Source organism: Xyrauchen texanus, chromosome 10, assembly GCF_025860055.1.
Source record: "Xyrauchen texanus isolate HMW12.3.18 chromosome 10, RBS_HiC_50CHRs, whole genome shotgun sequence".
Lineage (NCBI taxonomy): Eukaryota > Metazoa > Chordata > Actinopteri > Cypriniformes > Catostomidae > Xyrauchen > Xyrauchen texanus.
Window position 1 is genome coordinate 25,160,357 of NC_068285.1, and position 4,781 is coordinate 25,165,137.

General features: G+C 41.5%; 1 pseudogene; it reads right to left on the bottom strand.

Moving 5' to 3' along the window:
• LOC127650527 (cytoplasmic dynein 1 intermediate chain 1-like) overlaps nucleotides 1-2,615 on the bottom strand; it is a 45,765-nt pseudogene extending 43,150 nt beyond the window's left edge.
• Nucleotides 2,616-4,781: the final 2,166 nt, after the last annotated feature.

A 4,781-nucleotide genomic window follows, 5' to 3' on the forward strand; every position in this document is an offset into this window, starting at 1 on the left:
GTATTTAATAATCACTGGTTGAAAATTTCCTTGTAGAAATGTGTCTTCAATTAATATTTTTTTATTTATTTTATTTAATATAATACCTTTTTTTTCTTTTCTTTTGATCATGGTGAAAGAACACTTAATTTCCCAGAATGCTATAATTTACCCCCAATTGTGTCAATATTTATATTAACCTTTACTTAACTTATAAAATAAGTCATCTTAAAACTGTTTGGTGAACATTTTGTGGTGCTGTATGGCAAAAACAAAAGCTATTTATTGCCTGTGTTAATTGCTTTGACAGCATTGAATTGTACACATCAAGGAATAAAAGCCATTATTAGTTAAATTAGTCAAAATATTATTATTATTTTTATTTATTTACTTTTCATTTTTGCAATTCAGTAAATTGATATTCTTGTCATTTTAAATCAACTTGTGTGCAAATCAACTCAAATTCCAAATTAGAACAGAATGCTCCATGAATTATACAATTCTGAATTTTGCCCAACCTTATCATAAACATATATCTTAATAGACAAGGTAATGAAAAACATTCACACACAAACTTGACTCTTCTCACCTTCCTTGGTGTCCATGGTTTCATCCTCCTCCTGTTGATCAGTCTCTGGGCCAGCTTTCGGCTCTGTGACCTCCTCATCCTCCTCTTCATCTTCTGCAAGGACATGTACAAGGTCAGAATCAGTCTCTGTTCTGTGTGACACCTGCCAAAACATCCCTCTCTCCCTCTGACCCACCCTGACACCCAATCTCACTGTATCTGACATACAGACTCCTGGAGTACTACACTGCATGCCCAATTATTAGGCAAGTAAGTATTCTGATCTTATCATTATTTCCATGCACAATTTCCAACTCCAAACCATATACACCCACTTAAAGGATTATTAGGAACACCTGTTCAATTTCTCATTAATGCAATTATCTAATCAACCAATCACATGGCAGTTGCTTCAATGCATTTAGGGGTGTGGTCCTGGTCAAGACAATCTCCTGAACTCCAAACTGAATGTCAGAATGGGAAAGAAAGGTGATTTAAGCAATTTTGAGCGTGGCATGGTTGTTGGTGCCAGACGGGCCAGTCTGAGTATTTCACAATCTGCTCAGTTACTGGGATTTTCACGCACAACCATTTCTAGGGTTTACAAAGAATGGTGTGAAAAGGGAAAAACATCCAGTATGCGGCAGTCCTGTGGGCTGAAAATGCCTTGTTGATGCTAGAGGTCAGAGGAGAATGGGCCGACTGATTCAAGCTGATAGAAGAGCAACTTTGCTTGAAATAACCACTGTTACAACCGAGGTATGCAGCAAAGCATTTGTGAAGCCACAACACACACAACCTTGAGGCGGATGGGCTACAACAGCAGAAGACCCCACCGGGTACCACTCATCTCCACTACAAATAGGAAAAAGAGGCTACAATTTGCAAGAGCTCACCAAAATTGGACAGTTGAAGACTGGAAAAATGTTGCCTGGTCTGATGAGTCTCGATTTCTGTTGAGACATTCAGATGGTAGAGTCAGAATTTGGCGTAAACAGAATGAGAACATGGATCCATCATGCCTTGTTACCACTGTGCAGGCTGGTGGTGGTGGTGGTGTAATGTGTGGGGGATGTTTTCTTGGCACACTTTAGGCCCCTTAGTGCCAACTGGGCATCGTTTAAATGCCACGGCCTACCTGAGCATTGTTTCTGACCATGTCCATCCCTTTATGGCCACCATGTACCCATCCTCTGATGGCTACTTCCAGCAGGATAATGCACCATGTCACAAAGCTCGAATCATTTCAAATTGGTTTCTTGAACATGACAATGAGTTCACTGTACTAAAATGGCCCCCACAGTCACCAGATCTCAACCCAATAGAGCATCTTTGGGATGTGGTGGAACGGGAGCTTCGTGCCCTGGATGTGCATCCCACAAATCTCCATCAACTGCAAGATGCTATCCTATCAATATGGGCCAACATTTCTAAAGAATGCTTTCAGCACCTTGTTGAATCAATGCCACGTAGAATTAAGGCAGTTCTGAAGGCGAAAGGGGGTCAAACACAGTATTAGTATGGTGTTCCTAATAATCCTTTAGGTGAGTGTAAACTTGAATGCTTATTGGATTCAATCATTTTCACGTGGTATGTATTTGTGTAATGAGGGAGGGTGTGGCGAAGGTGACTAACACCTTATATCAAGGTGTGCATAATTATTAGGCAGCTTCATTATCTCAGGTAAAATGACAATGAAAAGTCAAATATTGTAAAATGCCTTTCAGACGGATGCAACACTCTTGAAATAGCTAAACTATTGAGGCGAGACCACCGGACAATCAAACGTTTTGTTGCGAATAGTCAACTGGGGTGCAAAAAATGCATGTAGAAGAAAAGGAGCAAATTAACTGCAAAAGACAGTTAAAGATGACGCTACCAGGAACCCATTCTCCTCCAATGATAACATATTCCAGAACTGCAACCTACCTGGAGTGTGCAGAAGTACAAGGTGCCAAGTGCTCAGAGACATCAAGGTCAAGAAGGTTGAAACACGTCCACCACTGAATATATTCACAAGTTGAACTGTCAAGATTGGGCAAAGAAATACATGAAGACAGATTTTTAAATGGTTTTATGGACAGATGAAATGAGAGTGATTTTTGATGGACCAGATGGATGGGCCTGTGGCTGGATAACTAATGGACACAGGGCACCACTTCGAGTCAGGTGCCAGCAAGGTGGAGGAGGGGTTCTGGTATGGGCTGCTATCATTAAGGATGAGGTAGTTGGACCTTTTCGAGTTGAAGATGGACTGAAACTCAACTCTCAAAACTATTGCCAGTTTCTGGAAAGCACTTTCTTCAAGCAGTGGTACAGGAAGAAGTCCTCAGCATTCAAGAAGGCCATGATCTTTATGCAGGACAATGCTCCATCACATGCATCAAAATAATCCAATCCTTGGCTAGCCAGCAAGGGCCTCAAAGATGCCCAAATAATGACTTCGCCCCCTTCCTCACCTGACTTAAATCCAACTGAGAACTTGTGGGCCCTTCTCATGAGATTTACAGTGAGGGAAGACAATACACCTCTTTGAACAGCATTTGGGAGGCTGTGGTTGCTGCTTCAGCGAAAGTTAATCGTGAACAGATCAAGAAACTGACTGACTCCATGGATGGCAGGCTCATGTCAGTTATTGAAATTAAAGGTGGCTATATTGGTCAATGAATATTTTTGAAAGGCCAAACATTTTAATTAATTGTCATTTTGTGTTACTTATTTGTTGCACCTACTCTAAAAATTGAGAGAAAAGCAATTTAATTGGGAGAAATAATTTTTGTAATTTAGTTGACTAATAATTGTGCACACTTTCTCCCCTGAGAAAGGATTGACTAAGAGCATTGTGTTTGTTCAGCAATAAAATTAAACCTGAGGAATACATTTTGCCTAATAATTGGGCATGCAGTGTAGGCTTCCATTCACTTCCCATCAGACTCACTTACTAATCAGACACTTCGCTAATCAGACTTGTTTTGGGTCAACAGGGCCTATTGGTTTTTTGATTCGATAGGGATTTGCACAGCTGCTTTACACAACCGTGAGTTCTAGAGAAACAACACACTGAGTTAAAACACACTTCCCTTGGGTCCCCAAGAACATATGTGCTACACGTGTGCATGAGTTTTGGCAAGTTTATAATTCCAGAGGTCCCCTTGTGAAGAGAGGCACAGATACCCCACAGGAAGCGGAGTTAGTGAGTGGCGTGGCCCCTTTCTGCACTCTATCAACTCCCCAAAACCCCCCAACCAAATGGCCCGAGGTCCCCAAGGCCCTAAGGCTCACCCCTTAATTAACCTAGTCACCCCAGTCAAAGAATTAGCCTAGCGCTACTCTCTCTCAGCCACCTGCTATGCCATCCACTCCATACCCCTCCTCGGCCCTGAAGCGCTTGGCATGTGGTCCTAACCCTGCCCCTCGCCTGCAGATGGCGAGAAGGATGTGAGGCGCTTAACACCCTCGCAGGCACCTGTAGATGGGGAGCACACAAAATTGCCTACACCCGTGCACGCTAGCATACACACAGAGCTCTGTGGGATTGTTTTCTTGCTGAACCCCAGAGGCAGAGGTTAATTATCAGGGGTCAGGCTGACAGTGGGTGCCCAGTCTACAGAAGGAAGTGATCCCATCGTGCCAGACGTGTTGTGGCTGACTCTCTCAACACCAGTGTATTTGTGTTCACACCAGTCGAGGAGGAGGCAAGGGCCTGGAGGCATGCTCAACAATGATTTAAGCTTTGCAAGAATGCAGCCGCTTACGCTGTTGAGAATGATCCTTTAGTATGACATAATTTGGTGGCTATTGTTTATTTTTTGGGATTAATATCAAACAATAATGTTTTTGCCTCCATTTATCTTTATCCAATTTGGATTAAAATGTAGAGTTCTTGAAGTAAAAATGCCATTCGAAATTGTCAGGGTGAAACTGAATTCAGAGGTAATATATTACCTTTTCAAGACAAACCTACAATGATCTCAAGGGTTGTTTAAAAAAAAGTTTGCCACAAGCTTAATTTTATTTATACCCAAATTCCTGTCCTGGTGTGACAATAAAGTGATTTGATTTGATTTGATTTGATTGAAGTACAACACTATCCACTAAAGTAAAAACAAGATCCATCAATTAGACAAGTTGCAGAGACCAAGAAATCATAAGTGAATCACAGCGGAGGCTAGTAGAAGCTAGCTCTGTAATATTAGCTAATATTAGCTCGCTATCTATTTTAAGTTAGTTATGA